Source organism: Phyllostomus discolor, chromosome 13 (genome assembly GCF_004126475.2).
Source record: "Phyllostomus discolor isolate MPI-MPIP mPhyDis1 chromosome 13, mPhyDis1.pri.v3, whole genome shotgun sequence".
NCBI classification, from domain to species: domain Eukaryota; kingdom Metazoa; phylum Chordata; class Mammalia; order Chiroptera; family Phyllostomidae; genus Phyllostomus; species Phyllostomus discolor.
In genome coordinates, this window is record NC_040915.2 from 66,674,329 (window position 1) to 66,694,795 (window position 20,467).

A 20,467-nucleotide genomic window follows, 5' to 3' on the forward strand; every position below is an offset into this window, starting at 1 on the left:
TTAAGATGTTTGATATTGAATGGAATCCTTTGCTGAATTGTTTTATAAGGTGAAGAATAATTTCTGCAGATAAGATACTCTCTCACTTGTTTGCCTTGTCAAAGTGTGTGTGTTGGGGGGAAAGTTTGTTTTTTTTTTAAACTGGACCCATCTGCAATGAAATGATTCTGAAATCTCATCTGTTGAGCCACCCACCTCAAATGTCACTGGATTTTAATAAAAGAATTTGAATGTTTACCGAAAGTTGTATTTATTGTGTGGACAGAGATTCTGGAATTAGTCTGACCCTTCTAGTTCTCTGCGGTCTGGGCTGTTATGACATCAGCTCAGTCCTTTCAGCCCAGAAATGAATGAATTCCATGTGGATTGCAGGCCTTGGGTATGCTTTTCCTGTGTATCTGCAACAAGTACACATTTTTTTAAGGAAACATATGGGATTCCAAACCTTGGCAGTTTATAAAATAAGGGAATAATTGAGCTACTGCCATAAATATAAGTGCTGGGCACCAGGATTCATGCCACTGCACCCACAGCGAAAGGGTGGTGGGTGGGCTGAGCCCAGCTGTGGTAGCGAGCAAAGCAGGGGACACAGGACAGCAGGTCCTTGCATTTGGAGGGCACACTGGATGCCTTCTGACCAGCCCTGCACTATAGCTCACGTCTGAAGTGTCCTTGTCACAGCCGCAGCAGGTGGCTGGCCAGGCAGGAGTTAGAAAGTGGGTCTGTGGGGTTGAATCTGGAGTCAGCTCTGATACCAGGTACAGCCTGGCCTCTCAGTGTGCCCATTTTTTATCTGAAAATTGGGAACATTCATATCGATCTTACAGATGGACACAAAGAACTTAGATGACACTTAGATGTGCAAAGTGATCTCGCTTTAACACTTTTGGCAATACCCCCTGCAGCTCTGATTCCTCCTTCCAGTTCCAGCCATGCACTGAATGAGAGATCCAATCCCCTCGTTATCCGTGGGGCCTTTTATTCTGGGCTTCTCTGCGCTGGTGTCCAGGCCGCAGTAGCTCTGCACTTCTCAGAAGGACCCTGAGAAGGGCAAGGCTCTGGGATCAAGCACGGGGGTTAGCTGGAGAGCCGGCGTTCCTGTAGGTTCTCCTGCACTGCCCTGGAGAGCTGCTGAGGGTCAATGATTACCAGCTTTGGCCGGGGGCCTGCCAAGCCATCACAGGTACATTAATGGGGCGGCATGTCACCCACTCTCCCATGTCCGAGTGCTTTCTGGGAAAGCCCGGGAGGCAGAGGGAAGCAGAGCCAGGAGGCTCGGTGACCCCATTGTTCCATGCCACAGAGCCACCCTTGGGCCTGAGCTTCTTGTCACCAGACACAGCCCACCCAGGACGCCCCTCAGTGCAGGGACACTGCCGCAGAGACTCCCACCCGACTCCTCCCGTGGCTGTGGAGCTACTCCAGTCATTGCCTTGGGCTGCTCTTTACCAATTCTCTGGTCTGCCAATGAAAGAAAGAAGCGTGAGTGGGACCAGGGGGTGCCACCCCAGACCTCAGGGCCAGCCAGGGCGGGGCAAGCCCGGACCCTCGCTGAGTCCCAGCTCTCGAGAGAAGGCCCAGGAGCCTGCCGCAGACCTGCTGACGCACTTCCTCTCATTCCTTTCGTTTTGTTTTTTTTTCCCCACTCAGTGGTGTGTATAATAACCTAGAAAAGGTGAAGGTACATTCCATTTTATTTCCCCTTATTTTCCCTTCTATCATAATCAACTCAAAAGAAGCCTTTCCATCTCAAAAACACTACTTAGCCTCTCTGAGCTGTGGTTTTTCATAATCAGTTGGTGATTACAATGTCTATTTGTTATGAGGATGAAATGGAAAATACACGCTTATGCAAAAACTTACACACAAATGTTTATAGCAGCATTATTCATACAGTAATAGCCAAAAAGTGGGAACAACCAAAATGTCAATCAGCTGATGAATGAAGAAATCAAATGCGGCCTGTAGATGCAACGGAATATTATGTGGCCAGGAAAAAGGGGTGCTGGTACATGTTTAGCATGGAAGACCTGGAAAGCATCGTGCTAGGGAAAGAAGCCCAATTTTGTATTATTCCTTTTATACTTACGTCTATAATGGGCCAATGAATAGAGAAAGAAAGTTAGGTCGGTAGTCACCAAGGTGTAGGGGGTGAAACAAAATGTGTCTGGATGCTTCCTTTCGAGGTGATACAGATATTCTAATGTTGAGTGTGGGACTCGGCAACCTCCCCTGCTCATCCTCATCCTTCCTCTTCACTGCTGGGTCCTCCATTCTTCCTCTTCTTGTTCTACTTCTTCTTCCAGCACCAGCCAGAAACAGGACCCAGGCCCTCGCTGGCCCCTTGGCTGAACTTGGTACCTCCCTCCTGTAGCAAGTGGCCACTGTGGTTCTAGAGGCATCATCAAAATTATTTTCTTGGTCCCAAAAGCCTGGGAGTACGGAAAGCATGTTTCCGTTTATCCTCACTCTCTTTTATTTTTAAAATCCTCATCCAAGGACATGCTTATTGATTTTAGAGAGAGAGAAATGGAGAAAGACAGAAACATCAATGTGAGAGAGAAACATCGATCAGTTGCCTCTCGCATGTGCCCCAACTGGGGACTGAACCCACAACCTAGGAACGTGCCCTGACTGGGGATGGAACCCACGACTTTTGATGCACAGGATGACACTCAACCAACTGAGCCACCCAGCCAGGGTGCTTCCCCTCACTCTGAAACAGAAGCTCTGCTAGCAGACAGAGGAACAGGTGTACTCCTGGCATCTATGGAAGAAATTCTTCTTCCCCACCTGTCCAGGTGGCAATGGGGTAGAGCCAGTGAGCAGAGTGTAGACACTTCCCACCCATCCACCCCCACGAGCTCCACAGGACTGAGCACCATGCACAATATCACCTCAGCCGGCAGCTCCAGGGCGAAGCCCCATCTCAGCTCTGCCCACTCACCCCTCACGTCTCCCAGGCCCAGGGGTGAGGCTAAGGTCGTGGGCTTGGGAACCAAGTCAGCAATCCTCCCATGCACGGCAGACCCATGGGCTCACGGGCTATCTAATGGGATGCCCCAGAGGTGGGGCAGGAGGGGGTTCCCGTGGCCGTGGCCCCAGCCTGCTGCACCACAGCTGCAGCCTCACCTTGACCTCCCACACTCACTCATCCCCTCCCAAGAGCTCGATTCATTTCCGTCTCCCTCTTCTCCTCAGCACAGTTTTTTGTTCTTATTGTTTCAAGCATTTTGCCCCTTGTTCTGTGCCTTGAGTCAGTGATGTTACTTATCCAATTCTGATGCAAAGAGACCTCTCTGGAGTTTCCGCATTGCCTTGCAGGTAAGCCAGAACCCAGAGGACCGCTTCCGACCCCTCCTTGCCTCTCACTCCCCTCCCCTGCCCGCTCTGCCCCTCACAAAAAGGAGGGACAAGGGAGCAAGAAGCAGGACTGGCATGGGGTGGGCGGGTCCTTACTGCTTCCTTGGGTGCCCGGTGGGCAGACGCGTGGAGGCCACACTTGGGGCCCCTCGAGGGACCAGAGCAAACCATCCACTGTGCGTTCCCAGAGGTCGGCCCTTTCTCAGAGGCGGGGCTGGCGTGCTTCCTGAGCAAGGGCCGCTCTCGCTCTCTGGAACAAGAAAGGTATCCCAAGCCACCTCATCTCTCTTTTCAGTTGCTTACCTTAAACCATCCTCACTGGGATTAATATAAACCGTAATGTCTGTGTGGTGATGCCCTGCCAGAACCAGATGCAGCTCTTACTAAATGCCCTAAGTAACGAATGGTTTGGGGTCGAAAGCCAAGTGCAGCCCAGTGCTCTGGAAGGGGCGAGGCCAGTCTACCTGGGGAATGCGTGCAGGCGCCCCGGAGTCTCCGGCCTTGAAGCCCAGAGCCGAGCTGGACTTGAATTCCAGCTCTGCTGCCGGCTGGTGCGTGACCGGGCCTGCTGCCGGTGCTCTCACAGAGCTAATTTCCCAATATAATCGATTAACTGGAAAACAGAGTCGCATAAAAGTCAGTAAGAAAAGCTAATGAATAACAAGGAACCTGGTGCTCACTGTAAACTGTTTATGTTAGCTTTTTTTTTGAGGTTGGGGAAGGGAAGTGTCTATCTTGCTGCTTTGCCCAGATCTAAATTTTCACTTTTCTTGTCTTTCCATCCTCCCAATAACTGTGCCCGTTTTCAATGGTGGTTTTTTCCCCACATCCTTCTAGGCCCAGCACGACCCATCTTGCTAAGCTCCTGGGCTGCCCTTGACCTTGTGGAGAGAAGACAGCAGGAAGACCACCGGGAACGGTGGAGAGATGGGCAATTGGCTTTAGCGCTGACCATGATGCTGCCTCCCCGCTAGCGCCTGGGGGCGGGGGGTGCGGTCCACTCTGCAGGCAGCACTGACTCAGCGACCGCCACCCCCAAAGCCCAGTGGTGGGGTTGGCAAAGCACAGGTGAGGTCTAACAGGTGTCCTGAAGGTAGCGAAGGGACAGGCTGGGAAGTGGTCTAGACGACCCAGCTGTAAGCGCAGCTCCTTCCACTTGTCAACAGGATGAATTCCTCTGCTTCTCTGAGCCTGGCTGCTGTCCACCCACACGGAGACGAGAACAGCGGTGCCCCAGCGCTGAGCCAGGGTCCAGTGTCAGAAGCCCCAGCACAGGGTCCAGCACTGGGAACCCGCCGTAAGGGGGGCTTCCTCCCTTGCTGAGCATGTCTGCGGAGCCCAGGTGGGGGGACCACGGCCAGAGGACAAGGGGCATTTGGGGAATAATTGTGACACTCACGTCTGGATTTGAGCAGGCAGCTGCTCTGCTGCCAGACCCAAGGACAGCCTCGGAAGTGCCTTCATGGTCTGCAAAGGAAGTGTGGGGAAGGACACGTGTCCTGCCTGGGGACATGCCAGGCCTTGGAAAGTGGTTTTGGCCTCCCTATCCCTGTCCCTCTGGGCTCATTCAAGAAACCTCTCCCACCAGAACCTCTGGGGTAGAGAGCACGGCAGGCTCTGGGCAGCTTTTGAGGGGATGTGCGAGGTACACTTTGGTATATGTAAAGCCCAGAGTGGAAGGCTTTGTTTGCCTGGCTGCTGGGGGAAAATTACTAAAGGAGGGGAGAGGCCAAGGATCAGAGAGAGGAAGATTGCTCAGAAAACGATGAGATTAGATTAGCCCAGGAAGACCCAACTGTGCCAGACCAATTGAATTTCCTCTGAGGTTAGCGTGACCAGCCCTCCAGGCCCAGAGGCAGCTGGAGCACAGGGCTGGGTGGCTGGCGCTGGCACAGTCCTTTCCCGAAGAGCTGGTAGTAGGGGTCAGACTCTATGACCTCTGGGCGGGTGTGAGAGGCGCACCCCTGCCCTGGCACGCCAGGGCGCCCACCTTGCGTTGACATTCCTCCTCTAGAAATGTTTTCTTTAACACGTTCTCCCTTTCCTTCTCAGCACTAAATACAACTTATTTTATGTTAATCTTGTTGAATTCCAGCCATCCTTAGCTCTGCAAGTACCAAGAGCACCCACTCCTTCCAGAGAAACCCTGATTCATTCTCGGTTCTTTTCTTTCTCTCACCCCCACATCCAGCATCAGCAGGCCTTGCCTGCACGTTCCCCAAACAGATGCAGGGCAGATCTGCCCCCTCGCTCCATCTCCACCACTGCCACCTTCGTCCATCACACTGGAATCGCAGTTCTGGTGACAGAAATCACCTGCTAATTTTTTGTTAATCTTCACTCAGGGATGTGTTTACTAACTTTAGAGAGAGGGGAAGGTAGAGAGAGAGGGAGGGAGGGAGGGAGAGAGAGAGGGAGGGAGGGAGGGAGGGAGAGAGAGAGAGAGAAACTTTGATGTGAGAGAAACTTCAATCTGTTGCCCCTCACACTCGCCCTGACCAGGGACCAAACCTGAAACCCAGGTATGTGCCCCTACCAGGAATCGAACAGGCGACTTTCAGATTTTCAGGACAATGCTCAACCCACTGAGTCACACCGGCCAAGGCCACAACATTTTCTTGAGGGTAGTTAGCCTGAGGGTGGTTTTCTCTCTAGCCCATGGATCAACATAACATTTGTGAGTGTTACTGTGCTCCAGACACTCTCCATGTGCACATTCAATGGTCACAGCTACCTTCACGTGACACAGAGAACATCACCATGGTCCCCAGTGTATAGAGGAGAAAATCAGAGGTCAGAGAGGCCTGGTTGTCGGTCCAAGTTCACAGGGCTGGAGAGTGAGAATGTAGCTCACTGTCATTTCAACTGGTTTGATAGGTTTCCATCTTCAGTTTAATTACTAGAAGAAACTCATTAAAATGAATCCCTTTCCGAATAATTTTCAGGGCACAGATGGAAGGCTGGAGGTACAGTCTCTCTGAAAGGTCCTCATGGCCAAGGTCGCCTGTCCCGTGTGGTTGGGGACACATGGCAGGGTGTGGGAGTTCACTCTGCAGGATGGGGCTGAGGGTCGCAGTCACTGGGCGGAAAGGGGCAGAGACTCTGGGAGGGGCTTCGCAGAGAGCATTTCATTGAATCCTCCTGGAGATCCCATGAAGTAAGTGTAATGATCTCTGCTCACTAGGGAGGGGACTGAGGCTTAGAGAGGTTGTACAGCTTCTATGAAGCAGAGCTGCGATGGGAACCCCACTGGGGTCCTTCCACCACAGTCCCTGAAGATTTGGCTCATAGATGGGCGAATTCCGGTCTAAGGTGGGCAGGAGAAGCAGTGGGCTGAGGGAAAGGACCATCCCCCAGATCTGTTCCTGGCTTTCTTCCCTTCCTTGCTGTCCTTTGGTCAATAAATATTTATTGAGAGCCTGGTGCATTCTGGGCTCTGCGCTGGGAGCTGGGGGCACAGCATTAACAAGACTGATACTCGGAAAAGTGGAGCAAGTGAAACAGACACTAATAAGGAACCAAGCAAGCAAGCAGAGTAATGGCAGATTGTGATAAGGGCTAAGAAAGCTGCAGTAGCTAGGGTGACCTTGAGAAGCACCGGTAAGCAGAAGGGCACTGAATACCAAAGATGGTGGGGGTAGCAGTGCCAAATAGAGAGGACAGGTTCTCACGCCAGACTCGGCCTTCTCTCTCAGGCCTGTCGGGCTGCCCTCCCTCACCGCCTGCACCAGCACCCGCTGGTGCCTGCAGGGGGCGCTGCTCACAGTCGTGGGATCCAGACAGGCTTAGGAAACCTGGAGAGTCCAGGAAGGAGCCCAGCCTCTATTCCAGGATGGGCACAGATCAAGCTGCAGTTTTCCCATCTGTCAAACGGCAATACTAATATCCTCCTTGCAGGGCCACTGTACAGATGAAATGAGGTAGTATTCAGGAGAAATCCGGTGGATGAGTGACAAGCTATATAAATAGAGTGAGTTGGAATTGCAGCAAGAGGGAATTCGGTTAGACATAAGGAGGAACTTTTTTACTGAAAGGATGACATGATGGTATAGTGGGTTTCTAGTGAAGAATTTACCTACACTGACAACTTAAAATAGAAAAAGCCATGGCTAGTGTGGCTCAGTGGGTTGAGCACCAACCTGTGAACCAAAAGGTCACAGGTTCAATTCCCAGTCAGGGCATGTGCCTGCATTGCAGGCCATGTCCAGAGTAGGGGGCGTGCAAGAAGCAACCACACATTGATGTTTCTCTTTCTTTCTCCCTCCCTTCCCCTCTCTCTAAAAATACAAAATCTTTCTTTAAGAAAAATAAAATACAATAGAAGCAATAATTATTGACCTCAAATAAGTGCCTGACATTTCTCAGGCTTCACGGTGTGGAATGAATACATGCAGAAATGAGTGAGTTTTTAAACACAGGCATGACTTGCAGAAGACATGGGTAAAGGAATACAGGAAGTCTCTGCTACCACCAGGCTGGGGCCTCCAGAAAATTCTCTCTGAAGAAAAGTGAAAGCACCACCAATGGGAATACTGAAAGTTAGCCCATGGCTACTGTAAGGGTGAGTCCTTGTGGCTCACTCACATCAGCTTGGCCCAGGGGCCTGGAGACACAACAGCCTGGAGCTTCTCGCTGCAGGGTGGGGCCGGTGGTGTGCAAGGAGGGTGGGAAGAAGAAAACGAACTTCAGAACTGCTCACAAAAGAGAGGCAGGGTGGCCCTGCAGTCCAGGTGTGGTGTCGACCAAAGAGCCGTGTGCACCAGGTAGCCCAGCTCTCTCCCCACTGACCAGCCTGTAGACTGAACGCACCCACAGCCCCGCCCCCCTCTGGGACATGGGGCCATGTCACCAGGCCTGCTTAGAATTGTTTGAAAAACAGAAACATGCCAACGCAATGCCAGGTTACTACTGGTCCCTCTGAGGCCAGGACAGCCAACCATGGGTGGCCCTCTCTGTGCCATGCTGCCTGCTCTTCATCGCCAGTCACAGGCGAGGCTGGAAAAGAATCATCAGCATCTGGTCTGTAGTCACCACAGTAAATGCAGGGCATTTACAGGATCTGCATTTGGAAAGTACCCTGCCTACTGTCCACCTATTAGAGTCCCCGAGGGCCCCCTCACCCGCATGGCTAAGCAGGCAAAGACAGGGGCTGGCAGAAGCCCCGCCTGGTAGTGAGGCTCCACTGGGAAGATTGACGGAGGGCCTCCCACACGAAGTGCCTCTCAGCTCAGATTGTACCTGAGGATGGATGCTTGGACCATAGGTGACCGGAAGGGGGTGGATCAGCTGGGATGGCACCGTGTACCGAAGTGCGCTGGAGCATTTAGAACAGAACAAGAGACGTGCCAGGGTGAGGAGGCAAGAGCTTTGAGTAGCCAGGCAGAGAGAGGGGCAGGGCACAGAGGGAGGGGAGGGGGTAGCCTTGGCTATTGGCTGCCTGGAGTTTGCAGCGTCTCCACCGCAGGGGTCTCTGGGGCCTCAGGCTGTGAGGAAGCAAGGGCTCCTGTGCAGTAGACCCAGGCAGCCTGCAGAGAGGCTGCACCTGGGGAGTTAGCCGGAAGTGGCTATCCCTGGTCCAAGCTTTACACTGTGTGTCATTAGAAACACATCTTTGCTATTTTGAGCCTTAGAGAGAGTGGGCTCACTGGGGAGTCACCTTGCGGTGCAAGCACACGAGGCGCAGACTCTGGGACAATAGGATGAGAATACACTTCCAAGAGCACCAAACCCTGCCCTCGCCTGTAAACAGGCAGCCCCACACCACCATCCAGAGAGACGGACAGAGGCTCCATCATTGTCTCTACAAAACCACGGTCAGCAGCTTCTTCCCATTTCCCTCTGAACCTGTCCCTGCCTCTCAACACCTCTGCCGTCCCAGCTGCTTCCTGGTATCCAGCCCACATCCTTAGGCTGCGGTTGGATTCTACTGTCATTCCGTCCTCAGTAGGTGTGAGAAAACGGGTCCCTTCCTATGTTAAAAAGCAATTTTGGCCCACAACCCCCAGCAGACCTTCTCAAATGACAGCCTGTTTTCCTGTTTCACTTCGGTGTCCCTGCTGTCGGACCGTGGGAAGGGACTGATCCGCTTCACGCCCTGACCGCTGGATCTCCCCAGCCAGGTCCCTCCAAGCGCCAGCCTGGCTGGGCCACCTGCCCTCCCCTCCCCTCCCCACACCCCTTCCCTGAGCACCACAGACACTTAAAGAAGCGCCTTTGTCTGTGAAAATCCAAATCTGCAAACAGCACCGTAGACTATAAAATACTGGGCCGAAGGAACGTGTGTATTAATAGGAAGGGGAATGAAATCCAAATGGTGGACACATTTTTGTCCACTGCTCCTCTGCCCTCTCTCCCCAGCGGACTTCATCCAGTCTTGGTCTCAGCAGTGCTGAGCATCTGTACGGGCTGCAGAGAAAACCTGGAGTTCTCCCACACAGTGGGTTTGGACAAAGGATTCGCAGACCTGGTCCAGGTAAGCCTTCTCAGGTAGGATCTCTCAAAATGACCCTTCTCCTCTCCAGCTAAAGGGAGGGAGCAGCTGGGAGAAAAGCTGAGTCTTCTCTCCTCAACCACTGCATCCCTCTGGGACTGCCAGGGACAGACTGTGTCAGAGCGACGCATCAGGTAGAATGCGCCTGTCACCCGGGGGGCCTGTCTTCCCAGCGCGACGGGAACTTGTCTAGGGTAGGGGCTGTATCTCTACACGTTAGTGTAGCCTGGCCTTGCCCACAGGTTTGCTAAGTGACCCTCCGACTTATTTCTGAATCCTGTGACTTATCTCTGAATCCGACTCAAGCCCTCTCTACTCTATGCATAATTCATCAGCGGTCCACCTCCCCGAGAGCGCCAGAATACCCTGGTGCCTGCAATGGTCGAATGCACCTTCCAGCACAAGACTGGGACCACGCTTATCTCTCCAAACATCTCAGCACGGGTCTTGGACTCCAAGGGGCTGAATTTCATGGAGTCTTTTCCTGTGAGAAGCTAACAACAGTTATTGACAGTTTGTTAGCTCTGTTGAACTCTCCAAGGACGAACGGCAGATCTGGATAGAGCCAGAACACTCCCAGGAATTTAATCAAGGGCAGCGAAGCATGAGTCTGCCCCTAGGGGCAGTCACCTGAGAGAGCGTTGGTTGTTCTAACTGCGAGACAGTATTAACCTGTTGCTTTCGATTGCGTTGTGTTGCACATTTAAATCTGCTCCCTGGGGACAGGGTGGCATGTTGCTATAGCCTGGTAGACATAATTTTTGACTTTGAGCCAAGAAACACTGGTGTTTGTGCAATTGGAAGAGAGGGAGGGTCAAGGACATGGGGGAATTCTAAAAGAATTGAAATCCGAGGCTTGTAATTTCACAGAGTATTCAAAAAGCATCTTCTCTTACAAGCAGAGGTGAGTGACATGCATCTGACTGGAATGCAGAGCTCACGAGGCTTGTTAACTGCAGGGCGCAGGATAGAGCAGACACACACATTGAGACCGTCTATTCCCCACTGAGAAATGGATTTAGGAAAATCGCAGGCTTCTTTGAGTGAGGAAATTATTGATCCAGAGCAATGCTGGGTGAATTCCGGTTTATGTTTTTCCTGGAGACTCTGAGCAGGTCATTGCGCTTCTCCAAGCCGCAGTTTCTCCATTGGTTCAATGGGTGAGCTGGATATGATGATCCCTTGGAATGATTGCTTAAACTTAATTTCAGTGCTCTGTTTTTTTAATGTAATGATGTTGGATTGAGTTTGATATTAACAGCTAGGGCCCTTAGTAAGAGTTTGCAAGAAGCAACTACTTGGAGTGGAGCACCTTTGGATTCCCAATAGTCTCTAGGTTGCTCATTGTCTGCATTGTTTTTAGTTTCTTTCTGCTATTCTCCAGCAGAATCAGGGAGCTGCATGTATATGGGCATCACTCCTTCTGCTAACTCATGGATTCTGACAAGGCAATGACCGGGAGGTTGCCACTCATTCTCTGCACATCCTTCATAATAAACCCAGCAAGGATGGCTCAGGTTCATTCCATCAGGAGTGGAGGAGAAACTCCAGTGAACCCTTTGACCTAAAGGTTATATTTTGTAGAAGGTTGACTTTTCTAGGCTCTCCTTCCTCTGTGTCTCCACTCTAAATTTTCCATCATCTTTTTAAAAAACTGATCTTATTATTTACTTATTGGAGAGGGACATCAATTTATTGTTTCACTTATGTATGCATTCATTGGTTGATTCTTGCACGTTCCCTGACCAGGGAGCAAACCTGCAACCTTGACATATTGGGATGATGCCCTAACCAACTGAGCTCCTCCCCTGCCAGGGCCATTTTTTTTAAGGTGTTTGTTTTTATTCTGTTTCATTTTTCCAACTTCCACACACTCCCTGCTTGTTCAGAAAGATTCATGAACGATGTAATTGAGCCACCCACTCTTTGCTACCTAGAGCAGAGCAGATATTATTCATGAATCATGTATTCCAGGAGACAGAGCAGGCCCGGAAAGTCTAAGGCCTTCTCACATCCGGCTTTACCTTAAGTCATCACAGTCCTATACTGCCTTCCCTCAACATGTGAAGTCAGAGTGATCTCGGTGGCCCTGAGGTGTGTGTGGATAGTGACTCTGGGCTTTCTCTCAGCCCCTTCTCAAGTTCACTGTCACCTCCACCTCTAAAGTGCCCAACTGATGTGGGGACAAGAGAAGGTGGTACACAGAAGTCTTTAAAACTAATTACTGTAGTCAACTTTCCTCAATTAATTACTGGGCAAACTTGGCTTTTGTGCCAATAAACTCATTAGTAGTGACTTGACCTAACACTGGAATGCACATTCTGGCATGCGGTTCTTCCTGGACCTCACGGCCGCTGAGCTGGAGCCGCTCTGAGTGCCCATCGGGACCCTAGGAGTCACTTCGGCTCTCGGGAGAAAGGTCCTAGGGCACCTTAACGCAGCTAGTCTGAAGTAAGCGGGTCAGGAATCAAACCCAAAAGTGCTGATTTTTCCAGATACTCTGAACTGCGTGACCTGACTTCATACTTTAAGCTCTCTTACTGCACCTGCCAAGCGGAAGGAGGAGGGCTGCATGGAGAAGCTGCGGCCCGGCAAGGGCCAGTCTGCGGCCTGGCCCTGCCACCTCCTGCCTGTGTGCTCGGCTCGGGCTCCTCAGCCCAGGGCGCCAACAGTGTTCCTGGGGCGGGGGGGGGGGGGGTAGGGTGATGTCCTGTGCACTGAGAGGTTGCCCCTCTCGGCCTCGTCTGAGGCCCAGGCACTCAGGGGGAAAAGATGCACGTTCACAGTGCCGAAAATGCTCCTTCTCCCCAGACATGCACGCCAGGCAAAAGTGCAGAAAAGCAAGAGACCGTGGGCTTGTTTCTGAGGAGGAGGCAGCTGAAAGACCAGCCCCCTGCCCCACACCATCCCCACCTCCCCCTAACATGGGAGGGCCGTCAACTCATCTCACTGTGGCCAAGAGGCCAGGGGATATGGAGGGTAGGAGTTAACGCAAAGAAAATGCTCTTCTCAAAGTTTATTCATCACTTGAACTTTGGGGAAGTTTCCTGAATGAGGTCAGTCAAGACTTAGGTTCCTATTTCAGAGCCACGCTTCATCCTAGGGGCCAATCTGCCACTGGACCTTGCATATCCTGCCTCGGAGCAACTCCTAATTGGCCTCCCTTGCAATTTCTTGCCTTGCTCTTTACAGACGAAGCAACCTTTTACAAATAGGACCTTGCATGGTCTCCCGCTATCATGGGGACGCTGCCCAAGCTCCTAAGCATCACACATAAGGTCTGTCATCACGTGGTCTCCCTCTGCAGCTTGTCTTGTCGCAGCTTTCCTCACATAACCCCACCCCACCCACCCCAGCCGTGCCACCTTGGTATTCCTTATGCATGCCACACTCTGTCAGGACTTCGTAATTTTCTTTTTGGCAAATGCTATTTCCTTGTTCTGGAATGCCCTTCCTCCGGCCCCACCAGGCCCCATCCTGCCTACCCCAAGAGTTTAGGATCATTCTTTCATGAGGTCTTCTGTAGGCAAAAGAGGAGGTCCTTCCTATGAATGCAATGATTATGCCTTCCCTGGCTGCCATGGCTCAGTGGACTGAGCACAGGCCTGTGAACCAAAAGGTCTCCAGTTCAATTCCCAGTCAGGGCACATGCTTGAGTTGCAGGCCAGGTCCCCAGTAGGGGGCACAAGAGAGGCAACCACACATTGATGTTTCTCTCCCTCTCTTCCTCCCTTCCCCTGTCTCTAAAAATAAATAGATCTTCAAAAAAAGTGATTATGTCATGACCACATTGCAGGTAACTGTCCCTGTTCATCACAGCATTTATCCTATTTCCACGTACGTAGCCGCTAGACTGACATGCTCGCTAGACTGTAAGGGCCGTGAGAACAGGGGCTGTTTGCATAATTGACCAGGGCCCAGCACAGTTCCCAAAACATCGTAGGTGCTCATTGTAAGTGTGTTGAGAGGAAATGAGGGGCAAACACTGTATGTGTAACAACAACGTCAGTGAGAAGGACGATGATGAAGAGAAGAAAGACAGTCATCATGAGCATCTGAAGTGGTAGAAGCAGGCGGAGTGAAAGCTGGGCCACACTCAGGACCAAACAGCCGAGACGAATAAGCCATCCAGTGAGATCTCTGAGGAGTGAGGGCACCTTCCACCCATGGAGGCCACAGGCCGAGGAAAAGGCAGAGCCCCAGCATCAAAGCGGAGCCCTTGGGAAACCACTGAGCTGGGGAAAGGTCCAGGGTAGATCTGCAACCTAGCAAAGAAAAAGGAATTGCTGAGAAAAGGAAAGGGGCATGCCTGAGGAATCCTGAGTCTCAACTCTGCAGAGCCAAGGATGCTTGGCACCTACAGCATGTTATGTATGCTTAAACAGCAGAGAAAACCAACTGCCACCAATAGCACCAAAGCTCCAATCGCTCACTAGTGATACACTCAACTGTGCTTCTTTGCTAGTTCAGCCCTGCACACAGGGTGACTTGCTGTGCTTTCTTACACATAAGAAAGTCCATTTTTGTGCTTTCAGTATTAAAAAAAAAACAACACAACAACCCACCCTCTGCTGGTGGATCATGCCTTCCCAGATACCCCATCATTCTCAGAAAAGCTGATGGACTTAGTGCAGCTACATTTGCACAGAACAACGTACTGTGCAACCCACAGTACGACATAAGACAACCCACACCCAGCTCATGACCAAAGGGCACCCACGGTGGGGCTGGGTAAGTCCCTGTCTACCACAGTCTCCTTATCACGGTCACTGTGTTTTACTCCATCTCATATGCCTCACTACAGGGGAAGAGACACATGTTCCCTTAAACTTGCATTACAATAGACACACTTCTTTTGAGAGATGATACACAGAACCTACAAGACAGAGATGTTTGGGGAACGAGGCTCCATGCCTCTCGTTCCTGGGATCCTATAAAGCAGAATAGTAGCATTCACTGTTGCAGAGCATTTGCCCCAGCAGGATTTAGGAAGCTGAATGAGTGTTGAGCAATCCAAATGCATCCACTGGAAATCATAAAACGAAGGAGAGGCATTTTGATGAAGGTAAGTGAAATGTCTTACTAACCTCTTTCACCCAGGCCAGTCTTTACCCTTTTCCATACTAGACCTCCTCAGCACCCATAGCCTCTACTTTCACGATGGAAAAGGCCCGAGAGAGGTTCTGCTATCACGCAAGGTCTTGCAGCAACCGAAGATGCCATCAGAGACAGGAGCCCCACACACCCGTCCACCACCAAGAGGGGAAGCTGCCAGCACCCTGCCCTCAGGATGGGCGGGATGAAGCTCACCGTGCGTAATCCACATGTGACCAGAGAAGATCAAGAGCATCAGGTGAGTGAGTTAAAACCACATTTGTATCCCCTGGGAAGTGATGGATACTGTGCTTAGTCTTGAGGTACAAAAAAAGAGGCCTGCAATTTCCACCAGATTTAACTCCTTTGTTCTACCAGGGGGCATTTCTCCTGCTTACCTCATGGATTGCTTGACAGAATATTGAGTCAGAAACTGAGTTTCTTGGTCCCCACGAAAGCAGCTGGATCCTTGATGTAAGCGAGTCCTTGCGCCTTTGATCCAAGAGGTTGGGTGTCCTGAGTGCGGGGTGCCCGAGGCCCTGTTGGCTTTTATGAGTCTGCGGGTCAGCTCAAACTGGCTGCCTACTCATCTGTATGCAACAGCTCTCCAAACACATAGTTTACTTTAGAACCGGATCCAACGAGAGTAGGCGTGGCAGTAAAATGGGCTAGATGCACCAGAGGTGTTGGGCTGCCGGCGCTAATTAAGAAAGATTTGTTCATGGAGCCGTGACTGGGAAGTAGACGGTCAGTTTGCTCAGGCTGACAGTGACCCAGTCAAATGTGAGAGGTTGAGCACGTGGGCACCACAGCTAGATGCCCCCAGGTGGGGCATTATGGGTCACCAAAGAGCCCCTCCAAAGTTTCTCTGTGACTCACTCATTGGCCATGGGTCAGGCTGACCCAACCAACCCTTGGCCATTCATCTGTCTCGCTGACCCTAGCACAATGTCGGGCTTTGCAGCAGAGGCTGTGTAGCAAAGCAGGGTGGGAACGAGGCCTCATCACAGCAACCCTGTCACCTGGGAGCCAGTTCTTAGCTTCTCACCCTCGGAGGTCTGCAGTGGGGAGTGAGATAATGTATGTAATGCACTTGGAACGCACTTGGCATTGAGTGAACTCTTGTGAAAATCAATACATCCCAAGTGTCAGGTTTCTTTCTGCCTTTCCCCACTCTCTAACCCCTGGGAGCAGGGATCTTATCTCACGCCCTCCCGAGCGGCTATCTTTCAGTCTTTCCCTGTGACGGTGCTCTCCATGGGCCATCCTGGTCACCAGCAGAGCATCAGAAAGCAGTCTCGGTAAGCTGTCGCTCTGCTTCCTGGCATAGCAGGAGGTAAGAACGGGCCACACCTCCCCCCACTGTCTGTCTCCTTCTCCGAAACGGTGTTAGGTACCAGGCTTGACCTGAGTCCACGTGATTAAAGGGGCAGGAGGAGCTGCAGCCTGCCAGTGATTCAACACCTCTCAGTTACGCTGAGTTAGTATGTCACAGTTTTCACAGGGAAGACAAAATGGGAACAAATGCATGATTACGTGGGGAAAAGAGTTTTTTTAAGAATTTTCAGTATACAAGTCTTGCACTAACTTTATTATTCTTAAGCATTTTATTGTTTTTGATGTTGTGAATAGAAGTGCTTTGTTTATGGTTTATATTTTATTGCATTCATTGAGGTGACATTGCCTAATAAAGTTACATAGTTTTCAGGGGTACAATCCTTTAACACATCATCCATACATCGTATTGTGTGTTCACCACCTAAGTCCAGTCTCCTTCCATCACCATTTATCCACCCTTTACCCTCTGCTACCTCCGCCAGCCACCTTTCCTGCTGCTAATCACCATGCAGAAGATTTTGTTCCGACACTTATAAGTGTAATTAGTTGTCAGAGCAAAGGAAAAAGAGTGGAGCAGTGTAAGTAGAACAGTTTGTATTAGGATTTCCCATGTGGGAGGGCTACTCTAGGGAGCAGCAGGACCCCGGGGGGTGGAGGGTGGGAGAAGAAGGGGATCGGTTCAAAGCTTGCGCTAAACATGACTCTTCCCTTCACAGAATGTCTCCTGTGAGCATTAGTGGTTCCCACTCTTGCTCCCCATCCCCAGCCTCACCCTTCTCTCCATGCTCCCCTGGGTGGTCCACTACGGCCTTTGCAGGTATTCCACCCCACCTCTCAGCACAGTCTCCCAAACCCAGGGTCCCCCCTCCCCGCCTGTGAGCACCCCCCCCACACCCATCAGGCGGGGACCCTGCCCATTGGCCTTGCCCACCCACAAGTGCAGCCAGCACCGTGTCAGGGCCCTGGCTCCGCTCTCTGAAGAGGCTGAGCAGGGCGCCAGCATCCACAGGCCCTGGCTGGGAGGAGGGATCTCCCCTGAGATTGACTTTGGCTGGAACCCTCCTTAAACTCCAGGGAGGGCTAGGATGTGTCAGCCTCCCCTCTGTCCAGCCTTATCCTTCACTCAAGGTCAGCCCCGAATCCTGGCGGTGGCTCAGAGGTGGCTCAGCTAGCTCCTGCCCTCCTCCCTCCCTCCCTCTCCAGGCCCTGTGAACCCCGTCTTGGCGTCTGCTTCTCCAGGGCCCTGGACTGGCGCCTGGGCTGCCCCAACCAGGTGGGAGCTGTCAGGGGGCCTCAGCAGGAGAGACGCTGGGGTCACACTGGACAATTTCCAGAGCGGGGACCCAAGAAGGCCGACTTCTGGATGTGAACTCTGGCTGTCCTCCAGAGGGCTGTAAACACACACACACGTACAAACACACACCTCTCATGGGTAAACGGTACTTCTCAGAGACCTACAGAACAAACCTCAGATGAGGAAAATAAATGTTTCCTGAAGTACCCCATTCATCTGCAAGGCAGGTACCTCCAGCACAGCAGGGCCCAAGGTCCCTGATTATGCAGACCAGGTAGTTACTTCCCTGCAGCCCCCCGCCCTGTGCCCCCACCTTCAAACAGCCCCGTGGGACCCTGAGCGAATGAGAAAAAGGCGGTTGCTAAGCAACTGGGAGAGCAGGACTTATACATTCTTTCTTCCAGTTGCAGGGTCTTGCTTATAATGTGCAAGGAAAGACATTTGACCTGGTGAAGCTGTGCACCTTCCACAAAACCAACACGACCCATCTTCTCAGCCTCTCTCCTACCCACTGTCTTCTTGCAGAAACGCTGCTCCACCTGTCTGCCGCTTCTCCCCACGCTGCTCTCACAGAGCGAGCCCTCCTCAGCTGGGGTCTGCGCCCTCCTCATTCCGGGGACTACGCCAGCCCGGCGTTTACCCCTCGGAGCGCCAGGGCCTCCCACTTCTGCACCTGCACTGCAGGGCCAGGTCCCCAGCGTGCTTTGCTTCAGTGAAATTTGGCGCATTTCAAAGACGTCCTTCTATTCATAACAAATATTCCAGCGGGAGCCATTTGGATGAACAGTAGGCTTTTAAGGTGCCTGTCTGATTTGGGGGAGATGGGCATCCCATTCACACGGGAACAAGTTCTGAGGAGCAAGAACAAAGACGAAGTGAACAGGAGAGGAGACAATACAGGCAAGGGATTCCTAGGAAGTTCAGGGAGCTGGAACACAAATGCAGGGGTGGGGGGGTCAGAGCAGCGAGAGCTGACCCCAGGTGCCTGCAGGGGAGAAGGCAGCAGAGGGCCCCAGGAGAGCTCCAGCCAGTGGGCAGGCCCAGGTACCTGGGAGAGCAGGGCTGACGTATGAGGCCGGAACACAGGAAAGTGGTCATGAGTCTCCGTCAGAAACAGGAGCCTGGGGTTTGAGGTTTACTCTGGAGAAAAGCAGATGGTGGGCTTCAGGTTCCACAGACGTTTCTATATGTCAGAATGTATCCATAACAACCACTCAGCTCGGCTGTGAACAATTTAGTCATACTGATGTAAACATTGGGTTTTGAAGCAATCAAATTAAAGTTGTTTGCTACAACTTTACAGAGAGGGTGGGTAGATGGGGAGGAGGGCCTCGGATCTGGGTGGGAGCAGGGCATGGGAAAGCCAGCTCCTCCCCTCCTGGATGAGGACGTCAATTAACAGTGTCTGACGTGGAAAAACCAAATACTCAAATAACCGAATGAGCCCTTCATCGGGAAAGTAAGGAGCAAGTATTAAAAGTATGTCTTGAACCAAAGCTGCAGCATCTGAAAGGGGTTCCCATACCCAATTCTGAGCAACTTGGGTGTGTCTGCACCTTTCGGGTGGGAGGAGAGGAGGATGAGCCCTCCCCTGACTCTGACCACGCTGGCACATGGACACCTCACCCCTCTTCTCCCACCCAGCGCCCCCACGTCTGTCTGAGGGAAGAGGCCCTCCTCTCTGAGGCCAGCGCTCAGATTTGGGCCACACTGCCCTCCCCTTGACTCTGGCTCTGAGAGGGGCTCTCATTTGGCCGCACGGACAACACTCTCTGCAGCCCCGTGTGTCCCACCGACAGGAAGGGCCAAGCAGCTTCCGCCTGGAGACGTACTGATACCCGACTGTGTCACAGAATCTAATGCTCTTTGCAAAACAAGCACGTCCACGTGTTCTTCAAACACGGTAAGCTGGAGTTTTCACTTCTCCAGCTACAAGCCTGCAAGCCGTCTCCCATCTGTCGGCAAGGGAAGAGATTCCCTGTGTCCCAGGCCACTGCCCCTCTCGGATGGCGACTTCTGAGACCCAGCAGGGGCAGCAATGCCCGTTCTGTCTCAAGCAAAACACACTGCCCACCCCTGAGGCCTCCCAGCCCCTGACCAGCATAGGACAGGGGGACTCTGCGGGAAAATGTCCTTTCCTCTGTGGGCCGTGATTGTCCTGAGACTCGCTGTCTGCTGAAAGCGTGGTGGTAATCTGAGTGTGCTTCCCGAGGGGGAGAAGTGGATCTTGGCCCCGAGGTGCCAAAAGGCAAAGAGCACGGTTATGCGGGGGAAGCCAGCCAGCCCCCCCACCCAAGGCATGAGCCGCGTTCCCCACTACTCCCTGACCCCAACGTTCTCTGCCAGCCCTTGACGAAGACAGAAAATCACTCTGCGTGGAACGCCAGGCCAAGGCACTGTAAAAAAGAAATAGAATTCAACGAAGGGAGGATTGTGATGATTCCATTTAATTCATTAAAAGCCTGTGGAGGCCATTCCTTACGAAGATGAATAAAACATGGCTCTTGCCCTTCCCTTCGAGAGAGTCACGTCTCATAGAGGGAAAGACCATCCCAAATAGAATACGGAATAAATGCACGGGCAGTGTTATGACAAGAAGAGCTTATTTCTGTTTTTTAAGCACAGTTTACATTCAGTGTCATTCTTTATTCGTTTCAGATGTACCGCAGAGTGGTCAGAGAATCGTGTGCTTTACACAGTGGTCCCCTGCAGTGTTTCACGTGCTTACTTGGCCCACGGTAGTGTCGGTTGTATTCCCTAGGCTGCAGTTTGCATCTCTGTGACTACTCTGTAACTACCAATTTGTGCTCCTTAATCCCTTCGCCCTTTTCATCCAGCCCTTCGCCGCCCCCCTCTAAAACCATCCGTCTGTTCTCCATATCCATGAG

General features: G+C 51.9%; 1 protein-coding gene across 1 annotated transcript in view; it reads right to left on the minus strand.

Moving 5' to 3' along the window:
• The window catches only part of KCNJ1 (potassium inwardly rectifying channel subfamily J member 1), a 28,175-nt gene extending 12,616 nt beyond the window's left edge, over positions 1-15,559 (minus strand). The window contains exon 1 of the mRNA XM_036013964.1: positions 15,346-15,559. The gene's annotated coding sequence lies outside the window, so the exon portion shown is untranslated. The remainder of the gene's footprint in view (positions 1-15,345) is intronic.
• Between the last annotated feature and the right edge of the window lie 4,908 nt (positions 15,560-20,467).